The following is a 12,398-nucleotide window of genomic DNA, read 5'->3' as shown; positions in this document are numbered from 1 at the left end:
GGTTATTTTTTGTGGGGTTTTCTTTGGTTGTTTTTTTTTTGTGTTGTATTTTTGTTTTGTTGCTGGAAAATGTTTCAGTTTTTGGGCAAAAATCTTTCAACAAAAACCTTCACAATGCTCCACTGGAGAACAAAATTCCATTTTTCAACTGGACCAGACATTCTGATATTGGTTTAAATGAGGCTTATTTGGGGTTAGTTTAATTCAGTTAGGAATCAGCCTAACCTAAACTTAATGATTAAAGGAGTAGAAAACTGGTTGTGTAGTAATAGACTCATGGAGCTTAATCTGTTTAGTTTAACAAAGAGAAGGTTAAGGGGTGACAGTTATCCCAGTCTTTAAGTACCTGCATGGGGAACAAATATTTGACAATGGGTTCTTCAGTCTAGCAGACAAGGTCTAAGAAGATCGAGTGGCTGGCAGCTGAACAAATTCAGACAGGAAATTTTTAACAGGGAGGGGAATTAATCATTGGAACAATTTACCAGGAGTTGATATAGGTTGTCCATCAGTGCAATTATTAACTCAAAATTGAATGTTTAGTTTGTTTTGTTTTTTAATCGATCTAGATCAACAGAATGATTTGGGGTACAGTCTCTGGCCTGTGTCATACAGGAGGTCAGAATAGCTGATCACAGTGGTCCATTGTGGCTTTGGAATCTTTGACTCTATAAGCTGCAATAAGATGCTCTGAAACTGGCTTTGCCCTGGTTTAAAAATCAGCCTTTTAGTTTATTCCTAGATTTGGGGGCCAGAAGTGACCACTGTGATCATCCAGTCTGACCTCCAGTGTAACACAGGCCAGAGAACTGCCCCCAAATAATTCCTGTTTGAACTCGAGCAGATCTTGAAGAAAAACGTCCACTCTTGATATTAAAATGGCCACCATGACCGCTGGTGGGAACTTCCCGGGGCCCATTATAACCAGCACTGGGAGTGTAACTGCAACTGAAGTTATGCAACTCAGAGTAGTCTAGTAAATAAAGCACTGGATGCTGGTGGTTAGGAAAGGGAGGGGATGGACTAGAACAGCGGTCCCCAACCTTTTTGGCACCAGGGACCGGTTTCGTAGAAAAAAAAAATTCCGCGGACCTGTGGGATGGTTTTGGGATGATTCAAGCGCATTACATTTATTTTTGTACTTTTATTTCTATTATTATTGTAATATATAATGAAATAATTATACAACTGACCATAATGCAGAATTAGTGGGAACCCTGCCCCCTCTCTAACCCCCACCCACTGTCTGCCCCCCCGACTGCCCTCCCCCATCAGAATCCCTGACCCATCCTGCTCCTTGTCCCCTCACCATCCCCCAGAGACCCCCACCACCCTGGGACCCCACCCCTGCTCCCTGTCCCCTGACTGCCCCAACCCCTATCCCCCCCCCCGCTGAGTCCTGACAGACCCCCCCAGAACACCCACAATCCACCCCCCCCATTCCCTGCCCCCTGACCGCCCCCCCAACCTCCGCCCCCTCTCTGTGCCCTGACTGTCCCCAGGACTCCCTGCCCCTTAGCCAACCCCGCTTGCCCCAGCCTCTTACCCCCGGCTCCCTCCTCACCCGGAGCCTCAGCGCCTCGCCTGACAGCTGCAGCGTGCCTCCGGCGGGGCCTGAGCTCCGTCCCGCTCAGAGCCGCATGGTGAGGGGGTGGGGCTGGGAGCTCCACGCCGAGCGGAGGGAGCTGAGCTCAGCCCGGAGCTCGCAGCCCCGCCCCCTGACCACGTGGCTCTGAGCGGGGTGGGGCTCAGGGGCCCCGCCGGAGACACACCGCTTGATGTGCTACGGGTCGGTTCGCGGCCCGGTTCCTAACAGGCCGCGAACCAGTACCGGTCCGTGGCCCGGGGGTTGGGGACCCCTGGACTAGATGACCTCTCAAGGTCCCTTCCAGCCCGACATTTCTGTGATTCTGTGGGAGTGGTGTGTTGGCAGCAGGAGGTTTTGAATGGGAAGCAAAGATCGTAAAACTTCACAGACAGTAAGGTTACGTCTACGCCACAAATAAAGACCCAGTGCAGCCTTGGGTCAACTGACTCGGGATCACAGGGATCACGCTACTTGGCTAAAAGGAGCAGTGTAGACATTCAGGCTCAAGCTGGAATCTGGGCTCTGAAACCTGGGGAGCAGAGTATGTCTCAGATCCCAGGCTCCAGCCCAAGATTGAATGTCTACACTGCTATTTTTAGCCCCATAGCACAAGCCTGGCTCAGTTGACCTTGTCTCTGAGACTTGCTGGCACATTTTTATTTTTGTTTGTTTGTTTGTTTTGTGTGGTGTAGACATTCAGTTATTCAATTATGACCTGAACATTTAGGGTAAGAATTCCCAGCACAGAGTTATGCTCAACCAAGCACAGAACAGAACCCTCACTTTCAGTCAAACCAGCTGGAATGTTGAATGTTAACAGCTCGTGAACCTCAGGCCAAGAGTAATTGCCGATAATGGCCAATACGTTTGAATCATGAATGCATTTGAGAAAAACTGTCACGTGCTCATAGATTAAAGCTGGAGGGACCCATTTTGATCATCTAGAGAACCTCACCCAGTAATTCCTGCACTGTGCCTAACCATTTGGCAGGGTATATCATTTAGAAAAAGACATCCAATTCTGATGGGAAGTCTACAAATCCCTTGGTAATCCGTTCCATGGGCTCAGGACCATCGCCTTGAAAAACTTGCATCGTCTTTCCAGTTTGAATTTTTCTAGCTTCCATCCTCCAGCCACTGGATTGCCTTAGGCCATTGTCTGCCAGGCTAAAGTTTCAAAGGAGGAGACTACACTGATTTACCCCAGCTGAGAATATGGCCCTAAATGCATCAGTAGTGTCTTGACACTGCGTTTGTACATGGACAATTGGCAAATGGAAAAAGGCAAAATTCACTGAGCCCATTATGTGCTCCAAACCTTTTGCCCAGCTCTGTTCTTGTTAGCCATGAGTAAGCTGGATTCCACTGTGGCTTATGCCTCATCAGTACAACCATGAGCTGTCACAACTGGTGATACTTTAAAAGCATTACAAAAAAAAATCTTTAAGCAGATCTTAGCTGAAGTTGTTGATAACCACACACATTCAAATTAGAAATAAGGCACAATTTTTTTCACAGTGAGGGTAATTGCCCACTGGAGCAAACTACCCCGGGAAGTGATGGATTCTCCATCTCTTGAGATTTGCAAATCCAGACTGATTCATAGCTGCTAAGGTGAGAAGGAACCACTGTGACCATCTAGTTTAACCTCCTGCATAGCACTGGCCAGAGAACTGCCCCCAAATAATTGGATGTTTTTCTAAAAGATCCGCTCTAAGAATTATTTTGGGGCCATTCTCTGGCCTGTGTTATACAGGAGGTCAGATTAGATCATCACAATGGTCCCTTCTTGCCTTCGAATCTTTTAGTTTTTGTTTGAACTGGAGCTGATCTCTTAGAAAAGCACCCAGTCTTGATTTAAAAATTGCCAGTGATGGAGAATCAACCACAGCCCTTGGTAAATTGTTCCACTGATGAATTACACTCACTATTGAAAACATGTACACCTTATTTCCCATCTGAAGTTGTCTAGCTTCAACTTCCAACTATTGGATCTTGTTCAACCTTGTCTTCTGGGTAAGTATTGACAGGGATCAAGTCATCCCTCAACTGTCTCTTGGTTAAGCGAAATAGATTGAGCTCCTTGACTCATGTTTTCCAATCCTTTAGTCATTCTCATGGCTCTTCTTTGAACCCTCTCCAGTTTATAAAGATGCTCTTTGAATGGTTGGCATGAGAATGGGACACAGTCGTCCAACAAGAATCACACCAGTGCCAAATACTGAGTAAATGAATTTCTTTACTCCTACTCAAATTTCCTTATTTATACGTCCCAAGATGTCTTTCTGGATGATGCTTTAGCCGAACACAAGTTATTGGAATTAATGCATGGGTAACAGGGTGAAATTCTCTGGCCTGTGTTATGTAGGCGGTCTGGCTGGCTGACCTAAGGGTTCTCTCTGGCCTTAAAACCATCTGTGAATCTGTGACCCTTACCTGGTGCAGTCATTTACCTGAGACCAAAGTGTGCAGAATAAACACTTTGGGAATATTTTACATTCCCCTTGCACAAGGAAACATGTGGCTAAGAAGAGTCGGCCCCATGGAGACCAATCATGGTGGAACTTCCCCAGGGCTATTATAACTGGAGTGTAACTGCAATTTCAGACAAGAAACTTTTAATAGCTCCTGATATAGCTAATTTGCTGGCTGCGTCTCTGGGAAGCCCCAAAGGCCTCGCTCATCCCCTTGATGTTTATTTACGCTTCCCATCATGAGATGGCTGGAGACGACTCATGTTTTAATAAATCCCGGTGCAAGCGGCTGCAATCTTGCATCATCGTTCCTGGTGTGCCAGTGGGCCGTTCCCCCCACGGGGAAACTTTTCTGCGCAGACAGAGAAGTTTGATGCTATGCCAAAGAGATGATGAAATCCAAATGCTCTCCATTCCAAATGTCTATTCTCAGAAAACTGGAGCTGGGGCTTGGGTCAAGGTAAGTTTAGGCTGCATTATTGTGAATCGAAGATGTGTATGACAGGACCAGGTGGGAGTGACTCGGTGGAAAAAATATAGGTTGAGTCAGCTAGGTTTTCAAGCCAGCTCTTCAGCTGGTGTAAATCAGTTTAGTGTCTTTCGCTTCAATGGCGCTATGGCTGATTTACCCCAGCTGGGATCTGGCCCCATAGAGTGGTGGCCGATTTACACTACCCTGGGCACCTCATAAGCGTTAATGAATTTATCCCACAACAAGCAGGCAGGAAGGATGGGGAAAGTGAGTCATAGGTTGATCGAGTCCTGAGTTGACACAGGGAGAGTGTGGAAGAGCTGGGAACTGAATCCACCTCTCCAGGCCTAGTGTTGTGTCTTAACCAGCAAGAAGCTTCCTCATGTTTGCAGTGAATCCAGCAGATCTCGAGAGGCATTTTCATAGCTGGCCCTCTGTTCAGTGTATTCTGTGGCCTGCCTTACAGCAGGTGCTGCTGGTGAGTCGGGATGGTCAGAAACTGGGAATTCCGTCCTGCAGGAAATCTGACATTTCTATTTTCCACATTCCAAACTGAACAAAAAGCCAAAATTTTAAGATTTCCCATGGCCGAAAAATTCAGAAGTATTTCAATTCAGAACCATCATGGTGACAGCGGTGAATCATTTCAGTACAGTAAAAACATTTCATTTCGGTGTCAATTCATTTTGTTTTGACGTTTATATTATAGTAAAGCATTAAATATAATAGATTGGATAAACTATGTGTATATATAATATTAAAATATGAATTGTAATAGAATAGCAAAGTTTAAATGAAAGGAAGGGAAGCAATACTGACAAAAATATTTGTATATATAAATATAAGATTAAAATCAATATTTTAATATACGTTGAAATTAAATTAATGAGGCACAACCAACAGTGGCCAATTACCCACTGGGCCAACAGGGCCCATGCCCAGGGACCCCAGCCAATTGGGGGCACCAGAAAAATGGGCACCCCAGCGCCATGACCCCCTCCACCCACCCAGTGCTCCTGCTGGGGAGCAGGGTTGGGGTGTGGGGGCCTGCTCCACTCTGCTCACCCAGCACTCCAGGAGTCCAAGTTCATGTACCTGGTAAGTAGTCACGGTGTAACAATCACCCTGATGTCTAATGGCCCTGGCCTGCTCTAGGAGTCTTTACTATTCCACAGTTGAAGCTGGAACAAGCACACAGGGGCTGAAAGACACCTCCCCAAATATTCAGTAAGTGGCTGGTGGTGCATAGGTCCCCTGCTTCTATGAGGTCCCATCTGCAAGCTTTCTGCCACGGGGAATTCTTGTGCTGAAGCAGCATTTTATGGGTCCCCCTCCCCAATCTGCTCTTCTGATTAGAGATGGTATTGTGTCAAACATGGCCTCCTACTCAGGTCTGTGGATGTTTAAAAGCAAAATGTTACTGACCCAAAGTCCAATAGAAACAGTCCCAGGATTTTCCTAAATTCCAGTAGAAACAAGCTAAATAAATCCTCCCATGGGCTATTGCAGGAGAAGTTTTCATTGCTCAGCTCAAAAACAATGCAGAAAATAAACAGGAGTGCCAGGCTGGGGGGGAAGGCAGGGGAGAGCAAGCCCCCATGCCCCATTTCCCCAGCAGGAGTGCCAGGGGAACTGCTGGTGGAAGGGGTGGGGAGGGGTCCCCCACTTGCTCTGGCCCCAGGCCCCACAAACCCCTAATCCTCCCCTGCCAAAATCTCCCTTGCTGCAGATTAAGCCCATTACTTCTCGTCCTGCCCTTGGTGAACATGGAGAGCAATTGATCCCCATCCTGTTTATCACAGGTGCTTGTTGTTTTTCTGCTTTGGGTGTGATCTAGGTAGGACATTCAGCAGCTCACTGCTGCGGTGATGTGCTGGCTATCAAATCTAGATATACATTTGTAATCGTTGCTACCCACCCAAGCCATACGAAAGAAGATGACCTCATGCCAGCATTTGTATGTGCTCCCTATTCCCCCCTTCTCTATATACCAGAGTCCCCCATTCCTCCTTCCTGTTTTCTGCTCTTCCCACAAATCAGTAGGGTTCTGCCTAGAACATTCCCTGAAGTTTAGGAATTGAGCCAATGTGGCACTCAGAAGGCGTCGCATTCCAGACAGACAATGCCATCGATTTGCGTGTAAGACCTTGCTTGGCTTGGCCAACGAGACGCCAAGCAGTGAGGTGTTCGTCACAAAGATGCCAGGAGAGCTTTTGTTAAAGAAATACGTCATTTTTAAATTACCGGGTTGCTAGCACCTAGATGGGAGCTGTCCACACACAAAGAGAGGGAGACAGGCCCTTCCCTGAAGAGTTTACAGTCTAAATAAAAGATGAGAATGGAAATAGGGGAACAGAAAGAACCCAAGTCTCATAAGCCAACACAATCCTGGGAGACATAAACAGTGGACTATCAAGCAGGAGTAGAGAGGGTACTTTGCCTCTGTATTTGGCACTGGTGTGACCACTGCTGGAATCCTGTGTCTAGTTCTGGTGCCCAAATTGGGCAGAGAAGAGCCACAAGATGGACTAAAGGGTTAGGAAAACTGACATAGTAATAGACTCCAGAAACGTGATCTAGTTAGCTTAACGAAGAGAAGGTTGAGGAGTGACTTGATCCCTGTCTGTAAGTATCTACATGGGGAACAAACATTTAATAACCGTCTCTTCAATCTAGCAGAAGATCTAACATGATCCCATGGGTGGAAGTTGAAGATAGGCAAATTCGGACTGGAAATAAGGTGTAAATCGGGTTCTCAAACTAGGGGTCCGGACCTCTCGGCGTCACAAGGTTATTACATGGGGGGTTGTGAGCTGTCAGCCTCCACCCCAAGCCCTGCTTTGCCTCCAGCATTTATAATGGTGTTAAATATATAAACAAGTGTTTTTAATTTATAGGGGGGGGGTCACACTCGGAGGCTTGCTGTGTGAAAGGGGTCACCAGTACAATAGTTTGAGAACCACGTGTGTAAATGTTTAACAGTGAGAGTAATTAACCATTAGAACAATTTACCAGGGGTCATGGTGGAATCTCCGGTACTGACAATGTTTAAATCAAGATTGAATGTTTTGTGTTGGGTTTGTTTTTTTAATTGATCTAGTTCCACAGAATTATTTGGGGGCAGGTCTCTGGCCTGGGTTAGACAGGCGGTCGGACTGGATGACTACAGTGGTCCCTTCTGGGCTTGGAGTCTATGAATCTCTAATGCCCAATCTACAGTCTATGTGTCAGACCTTACTGCCTTATCCCTCCGCAACACAGAAACCAGAGTCTGCTCCTGGCCTCAGCAGGCAGCTCTCTGTTTCTCTCAGCAGCCCCTGTGCTGTGCATTGGCATACGAACTCACAAGGAGAGTTGCTCTGAAATAGTCTGTTGAATTTTTTTAATGGAATTTTTTTTTCAGAAAAAAAATTTGTTTCAGAAAGCTGCCGCCTTTCATCAAAAAAAAACCCTACACCCCAAATATTCCAACTTTGAAATGCCAGCCCAGTGCCTCCTGGGAGTTGTAGTTCAGTTATCTCAATTCCCCATTCTTCTCCATGAGTCTGGCTCTTCAGTGGACTACATCTCCCATGATGCATCCACAGGTCCCTTTCTCCAAGACAGGAGATCATGATGTATCATGGGAGATGTAGTCCAACCAGGGAGCCTGGTCTTAGAGGAGAATAGGAGCATGAGGCACCTAAATTACAACTCCCATAAGGCACTATTGTAGCTCAGAAGAGTAGACTGTCATGCATCATGGGAGATGTAGTCCTACCAAGGAGGCCAGCCTATAGAGAAGAATGGGAGAATGAGGCTCTTGAACTACACATCCCATGAGAACCTGTGGCAACATTTCCAAATAGAAATATTTCCAATTTTAAATTTTTGCCAAAAAGCTCAAATTCAGCACAAAAAACCACAAAACATTTGCCACCAGCTCTACTCACCAACCACTCCCACCCTTGCATGCATTAGTGACTGCCGCATTCAAGGTGGCCAAAGCTCACAGTAGCAGCTTGCAGGCTTCTTGCTAATACCATGAGCGAAGAAATGGCCACCAACTAGCCCTCAGGCCCATTTATCCCCATTTGGTCCTTTAGCTTCCATAGCTCTTCTGCCTCCCTATTGTTCAGCCCCTGATGTATTTATGGAGAGCAATAAGTTCTCCGTAAACCCTTTGGGGTAAGGACTGTCTCTTGCTGTATGGCTGTACAGCACCTGGCACAACGGAGGCCCAATCTGGACAGAGGCGTCTAGACACTGTGCCATCCTATCAATGAGGCATAATGAGATCCAATGGCTGGGAGAAGAAGCCAGACAAATTCCAACTAAAATAAGGCACACATCTTTAACAGTGAGGGTAGCGAACCTTTGGGGGCAAATTCTCTGGTCGGTGCTATCCAGGTGAGATGAGATGATCACAAAGGTTTTCTGTCAACTTAGCTCCTGCCTTTCAGGGAGGCAGATCACCAGCGCCTGGTGGCAGAGCTAGTATCTATACTGAAGGATAAATAAATTTAAATTTGTGGGGTTCTCAGATACTGCAGTAAAGGGGGGCAACGAAGTACCCCATCACTGTTGCATTTGAAAGCCACAGCATTTTTTCTGAATTCATAGATTTTAAGGCTGAAAGGGACCATCAGATCATCTAGCCTGAGCTCCTGGAAATCACAGGCCATTAAATTTCACTATGGCACCCCAGCATTGGGTCCAATAACTCCTGCTTGACTAAAGTATATCTTCCAGAAAAGCATCCAGTCTTGATTTGAATCAGCGCCCTGCTCAAAAGCAGCTGCCCAAAACAGAACCTGGACAAGACAGAGAGGACTTTGGCAGGAAGAGGGTGAGTTCCCAATAAATAGTTCTTTCGCCATTGGCGTTCTGTACCATAGTCCACTTTACCCAGTCAAATGCCTGTTAGTGTCCAGGGAAATAAGCCTGGAGCTATGGGAGAAAGAATATTGAGGAACAGAGAACCACTCTTGGGTAAACCCAGTTTGAGCTTAATGCACAAAAGAAGTTTTCACTTTAGACAAGTGAAGACATACACTTTACCAGAGAAGATTCATTGAATCATAGAAGATTAGGGTTGGAAGATATCTTTAAAGATCTCTGAATTCTCCAAACCAAGGACACATCTTCACTAGGACAAAATAAAATATGTTCTTAATTTAACTAATGGAAGTTCACGAGGATTTTACATCATGGTAGTTAATCTGAGTTAAGAACACATCTTTTTTCCCTAGTGCAGACACAGCTTTAGTAGCTAAGTGCTTGAGAAAAAGGGCAGATAGGCGTGAAGGTTGCAGACAACTTTAGGTGCATCCCTGCGATATGTAACAGAGTTTAAATTAGAGCTGTGTGAATAACTCATTTTTTGGTTTACTGTCAGTTCCAAAAACTAACAAATTTTTAAAATCATTCAGGGTTGACCAGAAACAATTTTTTTAATTTCAACAAAAACATTAAAAAAAGTTTGACCCAAAATGAAACATTTTGTTTTGATTTTGAGCCTTTTAAAAAACAATAAATAAAAGTCAAGGAAATTTCTAAACAAAAAGTCATTTTGAATCAAAACACTTTATTTAAAAAATGTTGAAACAAAACACTTTTATTCTGAATTTTTAGAGGCTTTTTTTTTGCCGGAGGGGGGGGAGTGGGTGGGTTATGTTTTTACCAAAACAAAATCAAACCAAATTCCTAAAATGTTTCAGTCAACCAGACTGCCAAAAAATAAATCTCATCCAAAAAACTTCACCTCGCTCTAGTTGAAACTTTCGCTCCCCTTGAGATTCTGACATTTGCGGAGTTTATTTGGGGCATTTAACCAGCTCATGAGATTTATTCTGAAGCTATTCCGCTATAGGAGCTCTGTACCATAGTCCACTTTACCCAGTCAAATGCCTTTTAGTATCTGGGGAAATAAGCCAGAAGCTATAGGAGAAAGGATACTGAGGAACAGAGAACCACTCTTGAATAAACTCAGCTTGAGCTTAATGTACAAAAGAAGTTTTCACTTTACCCAATCTACCTGCTGTTGAATTGTAAAAATCACCCTTTAATAATCATTGGCTGAGACCAGGAATGATCACTGGGTTCTTCAACCTCTCCTCCACCTCCCCCCACCCCCCCCAAATCAAAGAAATATTAGCTAGGGATATTTACATTCCCCTCTATAAATTCTGGATTCCAGCTGCCTCAGTACCGAATCCCCCTCACTGAGCCATGCACTCAGGTACACACACAGGGCGAGGAGGGGAAAAAACAAGATAAGCAACTCCCAGACTTCAATGCAGAGAATTACATCCCCAAAATGCATCTGTTGTAGCAGGCTCTTCAGCTCTCTCACTCCACTTCACTCCGCTTTGCCCAGAGTACACTCCAGGGACGGGATGGGAGCCCAGGAGCTCTGTACGTCCTCCAGCAGCATCCGTGCTGCTCAGACCTCCCCAGAGAGAAACATTCAGACTCTGTTTCACAGGAAGCAGTAATGAAACCTCCCCTCGATTTTCCATGCGTCTGAGGCGTAGAACTAGAGCCTGATCCAGAATCTGTTGACTTCAAATGGGTGACTGGTGATTGACTGCAGCGGGTTTTGGATGAGGAGAGAGCTGGATTTCTACCCTCTTCATAGAGCAGTTTCTTGCCGGCTGGCTATGGCTTTCCCTGAAGGATTCTTTGTCTGCCATCAGCAAGTGTTTTGGTCAGTCCTCCACCCTTAGATATTGGGGTCAGAGAGAGCCCTGTTGCTCTTACCTGCACAAACAGGTGTCTCTTTCAGAGCCCAACAATTTCACCAGCGTGTTTTCAGCAACGCATTTGCCCAGTGCATCATTTCCCAGGACTCAGAAGATTCAGGCTGGTCTGCCGTGGGTTCCACTCATCCACCCATCACACAGCTGGCTTTGGTCAGTACCTTTGGTGCATTATTGTCTCCCTGATCTCTAGTCCACCTTGCTGGACCCAGACCTGTGCAGGGAAACCCCCCTCCCCCCCCCACACACACCACACACACATTCTAGGGCAGGGATAGCCAATAGGCAGATCGTGGGCCAAATCCAGACCACCAGACACTTTTGAACGGACCCTGAAATCTCTTAATTTACTTCACCGTTATTATTGATTTTTTTATTATTTTCTCTGGAGTCTGGACCTTGACCAAGAAATCTGGACCATGATGAAAAACAAATGGCCTACCCCTGTTCTAGGGGAACTAGGCCTCCGCTCCCCCTGCCCCCCACGTGGCCTTGGGGGGAAACTGCAGAGAGAAGCCAGCCAGCAGGGGGCAGAGGCAGCCAAAGCCAGGATTTCTGGTTCTTCAGAGAACAATCTACAGCTTTGACCAGCCTGTCTCTGCCCTGTGCTGATCAGCTGTTTGCTCCACGCCTCCCCCTCCCTTCTCACAGTCTCTTCACCTCATCTTCACTCCACACCTGCCCCCCCTTCCCCTTTACTCCACACCTGCCCCTCCTTCCCTTCCCTTTAGCTGATCCCCTCCAACCTCCCTCTCAAAAAATCACGGAAGACCCGCCCCACACATACACCCCTTGCGGGTTGTTTTTATTACACACCCACACACACACACACCCTGGTTGGTTGTTTTTATTCTACACACACACACCTTGCTGGTTGTTTTTATTACACACACACACACACCTTGTAGGCTTCTTTCTTGTAAATTTTGCAAACTTCAATTAGCAGTGCAAACAGATGCCCATCGTGAGACACACAATGGCAGCCAGGGAGTCCAAGTGCCTCCTACCCCCTGCCTGAACAAAACCTGTTTATCACTTTCTGGTGTCCACTCTTAACTAACGCCCCTTAAGAACCTCAGTATAGAGACAGAACTCCTTAAATCTCATCCATCTCACAAGGCTTA

Source organism: Mauremys mutica, chromosome 15 (assembly GCF_020497125.1).
Source record: "Mauremys mutica isolate MM-2020 ecotype Southern chromosome 15, ASM2049712v1, whole genome shotgun sequence".
Classification (NCBI taxonomy): Eukaryota; Metazoa; Chordata; order Testudines; family Geoemydidae; genus Mauremys; species Mauremys mutica.
This window is presented reverse-complemented; position numbering follows the sequence as displayed.